Here is a 13,950-nt window from a genome sequence, read left to right as displayed (position 1 = left end):
AACTTTAGAGTGAGCTGGTTTTAATTACACCAATTTTGTTTTCCTTTTCTTATCAGGACGGTTAAGCCTTTCCAGCCTTGCAGATTGCAGCCCATCCTATGTGACACTAATCCACAGTCTCCTTAAATTTACATTGGGGCCCCACCCAACCTGCTGGGGGATTTCCTTGCCATTAGCTGAGCCCTGACAGAGCACACAACATCCCTTGTGCCTGGCCCTGGATCTGTGACAGGTTCTTTGTCTTTGCCAGCCAAACATTTCTCTAACATCCTTTCCCCTACTTCCCTGTTCAGAGTTCCTCATGTAATGTGTTACAGCCTGCTCACGCCCACCATATACCTCTCTGTTGCCCTTTGGGCAATTGGCAACCTCAGTTCTCCAGTGACTACAGTGTTTCATGATTTGCACCCATACAAAATGAACAATGTAGAGATAACAGAAGGAATTATATGGATTAATTAAGCATAGAATAGGGACTTGGCCTGTGATTTTATTGGTATGAGGAATTTTGGGGTGAGGAAACTCCTTCTGACAATGCAGATGGGCACAGTCTCATCAACATATCATCTTAGTTGCCTTGAGCTCTGAGAGGTTCGGGGACCCAGCCAGCATCTGTCAGAGGTAGGGCTTGATCTCTGATCTTCCTGGCTTCCCTACACCACACTGTCTCAATTAATAGATAAATTAGTTCCTAAAATAAAGCATTCAAAAGACTGAAGTGATTAAAATCTGTTTTAGAATCAAATAATCATAGGTACTTTTATTAAAAATTTCCATTACCTTCAAACTATTCTACTCAATTCAAAAATTAATGAAAGAAAAAAAGCAATAATTAAAAAGGTAAAAAGTATAAGGAGGCTTGTCCGGACAGACTCAGATCACCTAACACAGAGGCACCTGTGTCCTCTACTGCCTGGGTGAGTGTGGTTGCCTTTGGGTGTCTGAGTACTTAGAACAGGCTTTATGACTATACACAGGGTAAAGATCCCTGAGACGAGAAAGGATACCTTCCCCATTCTCTTCTATCCTGTCTCAGGGAAATAGGCCTGGGGTCTCTGTTGTGTGTTGTTTGTCCTTAGTTTTAGGTGCCTGATGTGATCCCTCATGTCTGATCTGGGTGTTTGGAGCCTTGAATGCCCTCAAGGAACTTCCATTCTTATAGGTGAAGAAAGCTTATGTAGGAGAGGGATGGCCCAGAAGGAATGCTATGGATAGGAGTGACATGGTAAGTGAGGATAGGACTTTCCAAGAAGAGCAATATGGATTTGATTACATCATTTTCAGAGCTAGAGCTATAAAGGAGGGGTGGGGGAGAGGATGGGGGGAAAGGCAGTTGTGCAGAGGAAGACATGAAGATGTCTGGGAAGTACTACGGAGGACTGGGAGGCTAGGACTAGGGCATGATGCATTTGAATAATCACTAATAGAAAGTCCAGAGTTTCAGGGTGGAATCTGGGAAACTTCCGTCCATGATTCATGCATGATTTTTTGTTTGTTTTGAGGCAATCTGGGTTAAGTGACTTGCCCAGGGTCACATAGCTAGTAAACATCTGAGGCTGGATTTGAAACTCATGCATTATTGTATCCAGGAACAACTGTGAAGTCAGAATGGCTTGCCAGATGTCCAATGTAAGGGAATGGGGTGCCTCAGTGAGACTTCTGCAAAAGCTCTGCAGAAACTAAAAGACAGAGACCTAAAAGGTAAAGGGGAATGCTTTCTGATGCAAAATAGACACTCCTCACACTACAAAGAGTTGGAGGGAGAATGCCTTAATTGCTTATGGAGTGATCAATAAGACAATGAACACAGCTTTCAGAGTATAGACTATCATACCTTTATCCCCCTTAGATACCTACCTAAGATTTATGAGAGGTAATAACTGAACTAAAACTATTCACCTTAAGGTAACATAGAGTAGTTTATTAGACTTATCCCCAGTCACAAAGAATTCATTGAAAGAAAAGGCAAACCCCTTACCTCTTGCTTTCAGTTGATAAACCACTTCAAATCTGGAGACAACAGGAAAAATCCCAACTTCAAAGTTGGAAATCAAAGGTAAGAAAATGCACCAAAATGTGTGAAGAATGAGATCAACCATTCAACTTACGTGGTAGAGACAGTTGTAAAGGATCCACTGGAGCAGCCATATGTATTCCCTCTACATGTGCCTCAGAACCATTGGACACCCTAGGCATATTTGTAAGATAGTCTATTCCTGATGTGGGGGGAAATGATTCATGACTACTGATCTTATTTTACCATTTGAGTAAACATCCCTTTGCTTAAAGAGTCTACTATTTGATTATTAAGAGGAAACAAACTAGTGGGGGCTTAGGAGCTAGCATTTTGAAGTATAGTCATTCACAAGGTTAACCCTAGAAATTGTGGGAGGGGTAACAGCCACACCCTTGGGGATCAAATCAGCTAGTGGCAGTGTGGATTGAAGAATGAATACCTAGGGGGTGCTACAATAACATTTCACTTTTCAGTTCCATTTTGGAATTGGGAATATACTTCATCTCTATTTTACAGAGCTCCAAGTTTCCTTCCAAATACAGCTGGAGTGTCATCTCTTACAAGAAGTCTTTCCTGATTTCCCCCACTCCCTCCCTCTTGAAATGTTTCTACTTATCTCTGTACACATTATCTTCCCTGAAAGAATATAAGCTTTTTGAGGGCAGAGACAAGTTCATTTTTGTCTTCAAATCACCAGTGCCTAATAAAGTCCTTGGCACATTGCAGGCATTTAATACCTGTTTGCTGAATTGAATTAAGTGAAATGGAAGTCAAAAGTAGTTGAAAAGTAAAAATTAAAACTTCTGAGGGTGAGTAAAGTGAATAGGCAACAGTTATTTGGCCATTCCTGAAAGGGAAACTTCCCTCAAATAACATTTTAAAAACACCCAGGAGGGCTCTTGGCTGCTTAATACTCATTCCTGTCTATGAAGATATAATTTTGACTAATTACCGGTTTACTGCTGTCAAATGGAGGAGATCTTTCCAGTCAGACAATAGCCAAAGAGAGTTAACGGAGCCCACAGGGGTACTCCTTCCCCAGAGCCACATGGAGGCTTGGAAGATTCCTCTCTTTTTAATGCTCAATTACCACTTGGCCTTCATGAATAGCAGCCTGGCAGAGTATAGTACCAGGGAGGCGGGCAGTTAGCATTTACTCTGCTTCCAACATCCTGCATGGAGTTATCAAAGGGGTTTTCTTGATTCTTTCCACCACCTGGGCCCCTTGCCATTGGGAGAGCAGAGTCAACCAATGCCAGAATTGATGAGCCTGGGAACAGTTATTTCAGTGATCATTAAAAGTTCCCAGGGGACCCTCAGGTGTCCTTTACACAACTGGAGACTAGGGAGTCTGAATCACTGGACATCTGGGTGCACTAATTTAATAATAATTAATAGTGGTGATAATATCATGATAATAGTAATAGCTGCCACTCATATCATAGCTTAAAAAAGCTCATTAAGCACGTGTTCATATCTGAACTTCACAAACACCTTCTGAGACAGTAACCACAGCCATTATTATCACCCCCATTTACAGCTAAGGAAACCAAGGTTCAGAGGCTAAGTGAATTGATTGCCAATGATTACCCAGCTAGTGAGTGTCTGAATGCAGATCTTCCTTATTTCAAGTCCAGCACTCTACCCACGATATTATATCTCCACGTAACTTATGGCTATTTCATCCCTGAACCCTTCCAGAGGATTGGAAACAAAGGGGAATGGAACACATGAGTATGGTGTTATTATCATCATAGTTATTATTAATAAATAAAAACACCATTGTCATTTATATAGCATTTAAGGTCTATAAGGTGCTTTCCTAATGACAAATCTCTGAGAGCAGAAACTATATTTTTGCCTTTTTTTGTATCCTGAGTTCTAACTGACTAACTGACCACCCAGTGATGAAATACTTTATAGAAAAAGAATCTTTACCCTAGAGCACCTGACAATTTATTGGAGAATATAGCAAAAAGAAAAATTTAAAGTCATGTATATGGATAACTAAATATGTAATTAACTAAACTTAAATAAATATGCAATAATTAAATAAATACATGAAGGTTAAGGCCCAGGTTATATGGGAAGTCAGCGTCCTATATAATTTTGACCTCAGAGGACATGTGTTTGAATCCTGACTCTGTCACTTACTGCCCAAGTCTCTTTTTTTCCAAGCTTGAGGTTCCTCATTTGTGAAATGAGGGAGTTGGGCTGGTGATCTTTAAAGTGCCTTTGACTCTAAAATCCAGATCGATAAGAGGTTTAGAACAAAATGTCATGAATATACACTTAATAAATGTTTAATGAATGAAGTGAATGAGAGAATCTTGGACCAGAATTTCTGATTAAAATTTTAAAGGAGGGGTGAAGTTTGGCACACAGATGCCCTTATAGGCAGCAACAGCATAAGGATAGGAGTGAGTTGGTTGTGTTTGAGTAGGGCATATTAAACAGGTTTTCTTAGCTTCAACAGAATATCCTAACTAGATTACTAAAGATAAGAGTAGCTAAAAGGAGGAGGAAAACTGGTGGAAAGTTTGTAATTAACAATCTGGGTCTGGTTTGAAAGGCAATTGTGAGCCATGGTGGGCTCCTGGGAAGCCACTTAACTACTTACTGCCCCTAGGAAATTCTAGGATTCCAAATAGTGGTAAAGGGAGCTTCTTCGCTGGAAACTTCCCACTTCAGTGAAATCACAGATCTAGGCAAAATCCAAAAAAAAGAAGTTATTTTTATGGCATTGTGAAGTTTGCAGAGTACTTTACATATGCTACATCTGAGATTCACAATAACCAGGAGATTTTGGTTCTCTGAATATTATCTCCATTTTACAGATAAAGAAAAAAAGACTCATTATACAGAAATAAAAGGGAAAAAAATGCCAATACATACTTTAGGATGTATATCTATAAGTCTAAGTTATGGCTATATATCAGCCTACCTAATACGACTTATCAGACTAATACCTAATGAGACTTAAAGATTATCTACATATCTCTATATCTAGATATAGACATATAGATATATGTTAAGATTTAGCTATATCTATATGTCTATATAAATCCTAGCTAGATATGCCTAAGTCTACCTAAGATAGATGTATAGATATGTATATATCTCCTGTGTTGACTTATCTGTATAAGTTTTTTTTGTAAGTTGTTTCCCTCCAGGAGAATGTAAGCCCTTTGATGGTAAGGTTTGTATTTATTCTTTTGATTGTATCTCTAGGAGCTAACAGAGAGCCTTCCATATAGAAGGCAATTAATAAATGCCAGTCAAATGTAATTTTCCAGGGTTCCATAGGAATGAGAGGAAGAGATAGGCTATGAGCCTCAGTCCTCTACATTCCCTGATCTTCCCCTCCACCATCCTTACCATCTGTACTCATTTTGATTCTACCATGAGCAGCAATTTAACTGTTTCATGTGTGTTTTAAGTCTCCAACTAGGGTGGGAGCTCCTTGGCTCTACCCTATGTTTTTCATACCTAAGCACTGCCTAGTGCGTGGTGTTAACCCATCCAAGCCATTCACTCAAGACTTGGTCAACCCAAATAACAGAGAACAATGCTTCTTTTGCCCTTCACCTTTCCTTTTTGGTCTCTTTCACAGACCCATTAAATGGCTGGAGGGGGGTGTAAGGGTTATGGGATTTAAAGATCTTCCATGCCCCGTTGGACTTGCTGACGTAGCAGGAAGGGGCGGAGCAAGAGGAAGCGGAAGCCACGCTAGCCTTCCTTCGGTGGCTGGCGGTGGTGGTGACGGCGGCAGCAGCAGAGGCAGTGGCAGCGCGAAGCCCTTTTTGAGTTAGAACTGCTAAGGACTTTCTGCTAAGGACTCCTGCTGAGGACTGCCAGGGGCCGGAGCTGCTGGGAGCGCTCTTCCAGGACGCTGGGTGGTTGCTGTGAGTGGGGAGAGGAGGACCTTTGCCTGAGGTAGCCTGTTCTGTTTTAAAGGCTTGAAAATGTGGGTGCTTTCTACTTTATCTACCTGTGCCAATGGCATTGCTGATACAGGGGGGAGGATGGACAACGGAAGTGTAATAGAAAGGATGCTGGGTTTAGAAGAAGAGGATCTGAATCCAGGCTTTACTATGTGACCTTGGACCACTTACTTAATCCCTTTGGGTCTCAGTTTCCTGATCTGTAAAATGAGGAAGTTGGATTCGATGATCTCTGAGGTTTCTTCCAGCCCCAAATCTATGATGATACCATGAAAAGCTGCCATGTGTGTCCTCAGAAATCCCTTTTTAGAGATTAGATAGATGCTATACAGTGCTTCAGGTTAAGACAAAAAATATGGGCTGTCTATCTGCCGGCTATAATTAAAACATAAGCTGACGGAAATGAACACAAAAGATTACCAACCTTCGGAAGCAGAGTCTGGAACACCTACAAATGGAAAGTGGGAAGGCGTTCAAAAATCATATACTTGATTTCCTAATAACAGGGTGTTATCTAAGGAGGCCCCTTAATGCCTAGACTGATATCACTGTTTGGGATAGAGCAATGTAACCCTTTAAGAAACCTGCGCCAGAGTCAGAAGTTCATCTGGAGCTCCACCAGTATCTAGAGACCAGTCTTGCCAGTGAGGTGGGAAGACTTCATCCCAGTTCTCTAGTAAGCAAGCCTACTCATAGCCAAGCCTGAGACCTGAACCTCCGAATCTTAAAAACTTCGCTAATTCCCACTTGTCGAGTAAATTAAGTGAAATATTCCTTGCATTTCTTTGATTTCACTCTCCTTCACTTCACATAGCCAATAAGTTCCTAAATCTTCCTTGTACTCTCTCCATGAAATCTCTTCTCTCCAGCCAGATTGACACCATTAGTTTAAGCCCTCATTACCTCTCAACCTGGTCTACTCCAATAGCCTTCTAATAATGATTATTATTAGTCTTCCTTGCCTCAAATCTCTCCCCACTCCCATCTGTTCTACACTCTGCTACCAAAGGGATTTGCCTAAAGTGCAAGTCTGACCGTGTTATTCTCCTGCTCAATAAACTCCAGTGGCTTCCTATTTGCTCCAGAATCAAATATGAGCTGTTCTGTTTGGCTTTTGAAGCTCTTCACAATCTGGCCCTAATCTATAATTCCAACTTTACTGTACAACTTTCTACACTCCATAAGCCACCCAAACAGCTTTCTTACTTTTCCTCATGAATGCCATTCTGACTTCCATTTCTGCTCTTGTATTCATTAATGGATTAAGTCATTAGTGGCCTCTACTACTTGGAATTCCTTGTTTTCTTTGACTTAGTTCAAGTGCCACCTTCCACTTGAGGTCTTCCCTGATTCCTTACCCCTTTTCCCACCAACTGCTAGCACTCACCATCTCAAATTGCCTGGTTTCTTTGTGTGTGTATACATACACACATATATAATATATAATTTTTATATACTAATATATGTATATATTCACATATGGTGCCTTCCTAGATAGAATATAAGCTTCTTGAAGGAAGGAAATATTTCACTTTTGTCTTTAAACCCTCAATACTTAGTATAAGGGTACATACCAAGTACCTATTTAATAAATGCTTATTAGTTTATTTTTTAAAAGAAAGAGGTTGTTTCTGATGTTTGTTAAGATCCTTTCTTGTTTGAGGTCCTACTATGGTCCCATAAAAACACTAGGAATGTCAGAAAAGAGCTTTACTTACTTTCACTTTTTTGTTGGTTTGTTTGGATTTGTTTTGATTTCTCAAACTCGACTAGGCGTTTTAAAAGTTGGAAAATGAAATTGGATAGATTTCAAGTGTTCAGCGAAAGCGTGGGTGGGTCCTTGTTTTTATCGGCCCCATCTTTCTATAACAGCAGGATGAAACAGAGTAGTGATTGCTGATGACTCATGACATGTAAGAGTTCTGTTCAACTTCCTTTGGACTCAAATCAACTTGTGTCCCCTGAGAAAAGCTTTCACAAAGGACAGGAAAATGTAGTGTCCTAAGGCACTGGATAAATGCAGATTTGCCAGCACCCCCACATTCCCAATGTGTTGCATGCTTGGTTCCAGGAGCTTAATAACAGAAATAATGAGGAGTTCAATTTCCAGTGGGAATATTACAAAATCTCTCTGTAAAAGAGCCTCTTCTGAAATCCTCCCTGGGGTTGGCTGCCCCTTTTGCTTTATCCTGTTTTGGTCCTTGAAACATATTGTTTCTCTGGCTTAGTTCAGCTGTGTTAGTTAACCCTTTAGTTAGTTAGCTTCCTCCTGTGGATCTTAGCTAACAGGATTTTCATCTATTCAAGGAAGAGTAATGACCTAGATATAGGCAAACAAAAGCAAACTAACTCTTTGTGGATAGAAAGTATGGGGAGAAGAAAGATAAGCAGAGATGTGGATTAGTTATAGGTAACATGACATGCTTCTGTTCCCTGGTACCACTTGGAATGTGGATAGCTCTGCTCAAAGGAATCTGGTCCCAAAGCTGTGTCAAAGTCATTGTCAATTTAAGTCAGTTAATTGCAATTCCTCTCCATTTTATTCTATTCAACAAGAATCTGTCAAGTGCCTTCTATTTGCCAGGTGCTATGGATAAAGATAAAAACAAAATTGTCTCTGCCCTCAACGTGCTTGCATTTCATTGACCTGGAGCTTGAACTATCATTTCCCTAAACACTCTGCTACCCACACTGCTGCCTCTTAGGTAACATATTTTGACCCGAAATGCTAGCTATTATAATTTTTTATTATTATATCACATTTTATTTATAGGGACAAAAGTAAATTAATTGATAATACAGAGGGCGGGAGAAATCACAGTGCATAAAAATAACCAGACCAAACCAAAACAACAAGCCAGCCCAACAATTTTCAAAGTCTCCATCTGGCTCTGAGTTCACACATAGCCCAGCTCCACAGCTTAAGTCATAGTCTCCCAGATACCCTTTTAGAATCCAACTGAAAAGGGACCTCAATCCCTACCTAACCAAAAACATACTGAACATCGTGGCTGTCTAGTCTTTGTTTGAAAACCTCTAGCGAAGGAGAAGCCATGCTTTCTAGGGGTAACCCATGCTTTTTCTTCCCTCAAACTTAAATTTGCTTCTGAACACCTTTCAGTCATTGCTCCTCATTCTGCACCTCTGGACGATTAGAATGCCTATTCTTTCATCTTTGTGAAGGCTGTTCAAGTATATGAAAACAGCATTCATGATCCCATTCCTCCCACCCTGAATCCCATCTTTTCTAGCTTAAATATCCCCAGTTTCTTCAACCCATTCTCATATAGCCCAATCTCAGACCTTCGTCATTCTCCTTGACCTCCTCCTCTGTCTTCTTTCTAGATTGTGAAGCCTAAACTGAACACCAATGTCGTCCAACCAGGGTAGAGCAGAGCTGGATTATGACTTGCCTAGTTCTCCCTAGTTCTGCCAGTAGGCCTCATTTTACATTCAGGCCTCCACCCCCCGAAGAATGTGCCTTATTCCTAGTATCACTTTCCTCCAGTTTCACAGATGCCTCCTTTTTTTCTCATGTAGAAAAATATTGGATCCACTTGGACTTCACAAGTGCCACAGCTCTTTTTGATTTCCAGGTACTTCCTATTGCTTGAATACATTCCTCTGACTCGACTGCATTTGTCAGTCCCCCTCCACCCCTATTTGCTGCATGCTTTATAGAAAGATAGATAAGTAGATAGGTAGATGACACATAGAAAGATGGATGGATAGATTGAAAGATAAGTGGATAGATAGAAGAAAAAGCAAGGAAAAAAAGGAAGAAAAAATGAAAGGAAAAGAATGTATTTATTAAATACTTGCTATGTGCCAAGCACTGTATTGAGTTTTAATGATAACAAATATAAGCAAGACAATTCCTGCGCTCAACAAGCTTATATTCTAACGGGGGAAGACAACACATAAAGGGAAACTAGAAAACCAGGAGGTGTATGGAGGTGAAGAGGGAGGCAGGATACCTGCTTTGTGGGCAAGGCATGTGATGAGGAAATGAGGTTCAAAGAGTGAGTCTAGAGGGGAGGAAAATGAACATGACTAGAGTCCCACCTAAAATGGGAATTCCTTTGAGGGAATCACTCATTAGAAGAATGGGTACTCAGGGGTGGAATGGGGTTTTAGAGGAGCTGCATTAGAAGTTCACAGATACAGTCCAGAGTACACTCATAGTGAGCTGGGTTGGGGACTATGCCACTTTTCTCTTGAAGGCTCAGCAATGACTTTAGAATGCATTCGAAATCACAGTATCATTCTTCTTTCCATGCTAAGAAAGCCTTCACTAAGGTGCCCAGTAGGAGCATCTCCAAGTGCATTCTTTAGTATTTCAATTCCACATAGTATTGCAATATCCACTCTTGGCACCCCAGCACACACACACACACACACACACACACACACACACACTCTTCAGAAACATTTTCTCAAAGCCCCATGCATCCCCTTGTTTAACTTTCATCCCTAAACTACCTTCCAGTTTGTGTAACAGTGCTGGATTACCCTTTAACCCAAATTTAAGCCTCCTAAACCAATGGAAAGAGTACAGGATTTGGAATCAAAGAATCCCAGATTGAATCCAAGCTTTGGTACTTATTTAGCTATGTCCCCATGGACAAGTCATTTCTCTGAGCCTGTTTCCCCACTTATAAAATAGAGTGGGACTGGATGGCCTGAATAATCCCTACAGCATTAGTTCTATAATCTATATAATCTTATGAACCCATCTCTCCCCTTCCACCGAGGCATCATGGGGGTGTGGCTAGAGAGCTGAACTTGGAGTCACAAAGATCTGGGTTCAAATCCTATTTTAAAAACTTACTAGTTTTATGACTATGGACAAGTCACTTAATCTCCATAATCTTCCATTTCTTTACCTGTAAAATGAAGATAATGCCTTCACTATCTTCCTACACCTCAGGGTCCCAATGAAGCTCAAATGAAACAACAAATAGGATGTCCCCCAAATCTTAAAACTTCATCCTAATCTATATCGTGCCACTGGACCCAGGGGGGTCTGGTGACATTGCACAGCCTCCCACGCTTAAATCCAATTCACTTGTAAGTCATGATCTCATCTTCCTGATGTCATGGTACTCTTTGAGAATGAAGGACAAACAACAAGAAAGCTCGATGCTACACTAAGATCTTTGGGATACTCTATTTAAAATGCAGTATAAATGCCAACTATTCTTATAACTTTTCAAACTATCCTCAGATGATCTTTTTTTTTTTTTGCTTTTTTTTGGAGGGCAATTGGGGTGAAGTGACTTGCCCAGTTAGTTTTGTGTTAAGTGTCTGAGGCTGGATTCATACTCAGGTTCTCCTGACTCTAGGGCTGGTGCTCTATTCACTGCGCCACCTAGCTGCCCCAAATGATCCTTTTTTTTTTTTTTTAAAGTTTTATACTCAATGTCTCACACTATACTCAATGTCTCACACTGTCATTCCTTCGGGAGTACAATTCTCAGAGGTTTCTTATTCCATGTAATGCTTGGTGAGAAGTCACATGCAGATAGGACATCGACATTTCCATCAATGCCTTTTGGATACAACAACCCCAACAATGACAATGATAACACTATAAATAAGTGGCAGCAGTAATATTTTTTAAAAAGGACAAAGAAAGCAAACACTGGAATGGGGGAAAAGAGAGCCAGAGGGAAGCAAGATAAAAGAGAATGGCTATAGAGAGATGGGCTAAGAAGAGAATTTTCTTTTTTTTTTAAGCAATTGGGGTTAAGTAACTTGCTCAAGGTTACACGGCCAGGTGCTTCTTGGTGGGCGCTAAGTGTCTGAGGCCGGATTTGATCCCAGGTCATCCTGACTCTGGGGCCGGTGCTCTTACTCACAAGAAGAGAATTTTCAATCACATAGACAAGTGTTGGACCTGTCTTTAATTAATAATTCTTCAGCAATTCATACAAGTCTTCTCTTTTGATGTTCTCTGAACCCTCAGAAAAAATGTACCCTTTCAGTCACATCAATGGCTTCAAAAGGAATGTCACTGTGAGATCCTTTCCCATCAAAGTGTATCATTTGAATCTTAGATTTTCAGACAGTGGACTGAGTAGCTCATTCAATCACTGTTGTTGTTTAGATGATTTCACTCATGTCTAACTCTTTGTGACCCCATTTTTTTTTGGATTTTCTTGGCAAAGATAACTGGAGTGGTTTGCCATTTCCTTCTCCAGCTCATGTTACAGATGAGGAAAAAACTGAGGCAAACAGGGTGACTTGCCCAGGGTCACATAGCTAGTGTCTGAGGTCACATTTGAACTCAGGTCTTCCTGATTCCAGATCCAGAACTCTATCCGTTGAATCCCATATGCTCTATACATTCTATCCAACCAGTAGCAAAGTTTAAATGACACCCCAGTGAGTACTTTGAGCCTATACTGGGGATCACAGCTATTGTAGAGTATTGACTATAATGGTCAACTGGATCACAGGTGGTTATATGATCATAGATTTAGAATTGGGAAGGACATTTTAGAGTCTACATTACCTTGTAGACCAGTGCAACAGACTCAAATGGAAACAGGGCCATTAATTAGTACATGACTATCCCTGGAGGTCACATGTTGATTTAGTTTTAAAATGTAATGGTATGTATATTTTATTGTATTTTTATTTATTTTGCTAAATATTTCCCAATTATGTTTCTGGAATCTTGCAGGCCACGTCTAGATCAACCAGCTCATTTTACAGTCCAAGAAACTAAGGGCAGGATAGGAGAGGTAACTAATTCTATAGATAAGGTTCACAAAGTGCTTCATGTGTATATATATATACGTCCATTTATTTTATCTCTACAACAAGGAAGTATTTTATAGACTCAGGAAACTGAGGCAAAGAGAGGATAAGTGATTTGCCCAGAGTCACAGAGCTAGTGAGGGAATGAGGCAGGATTAGAATTCAGGTCTTCTTGCTGCCAAGATTAGGAGGAAAAGGAAGAAGGAACTGGAAAATCTCTAGCATTGGCATCTAAAATTAGATGCCAATTTTATTTTAATTTACTAATATCACTAAAAGACTCTAGGGCTCCTCTATAGAAGGAAGACACACCACTGCTTTGTAAACTTTCAAGCCCTTGGAAATCTGTGTTCTGATGAGCATTCTTGTCCTCAGGGGCTACTAGATGTTGCCTTAGGTGGCACAATTCCTTTTCTGCTGTGTGGGTGACTGTGGAAGGTGAACAGTTTAGTGTGCCCCAAGTTAGAAAAACAGCAAAACTAGATTATGGCAGAAGCATCCCCCGAATTTTATTTTTTTCTCTGTTCTGACACATCTCTTGTGCCTACCGAAGGTTTCAGTGGAAGTTAAAACAAGCTCAGGCAGAGAGGGCAGGGAGAGAAGCCATCTAATGTCATTGAACCCATCCATGTCAGGTTTAACCTATAAAAACCAGGGCTCCGAATCATTTGAAAACATGCCTAGATTCATGACTGGTTTAGAAAACTAAGTAGGCGACGTATCCATAGTGAGGTAGCCAGAGGGTTTGGGTGAACTGCCCTAAACTTTTGAGGTTAGACTACCAGGTTAACGACAGGCTTTCCCATAAAAGAGAAACAGGATGCTGTAGGGGCTGGAATCCAGAGGACCTGTCCATTGCTGTTACTTAGGAGCTTCTTAACATTGGACAAAGGCACTTAAACCTCCCTGTATCTCAGTGTCTGCAGCTTTAAAATGAAAGGGTTGGATGTGATCACCTTAAAAGTCCATCTCTGGAGCTATGATGTTCACCACTGCCAGTTGGAATTCTGATCACATATATGCCACACTAGAGAATCATTGAATTTTGGTGCAGTAGGTGATGCAGTGAATAGAGCACTGGCCCTGGAGTCAGGAGGACCTGAGTTCAAATCAGACCTTAGACACTTAACACTTACTAGCCGTGTGATCTTGGGCAAGTCACTTAATCCCAATTGCCTGTATCAGCAATGCCATATTCACAATGCCTATAGAGATTACAAATAT

Source organism: Petaurus breviceps, unplaced genomic scaffold (genome assembly GCF_028583685.1).
Source record: "Petaurus breviceps papuanus isolate PSGF00001 unplaced genomic scaffold, PetGlider_PUasm1.0 220, whole genome shotgun sequence".
Taxonomy (NCBI): domain Eukaryota; kingdom Metazoa; phylum Chordata; class Mammalia; order Diprotodontia; family Petauridae; genus Petaurus; species Petaurus breviceps.
The sequence above is the reverse complement of the archived record's forward strand: the minus strand, read 5'-3'. Positions refer to the sequence as shown.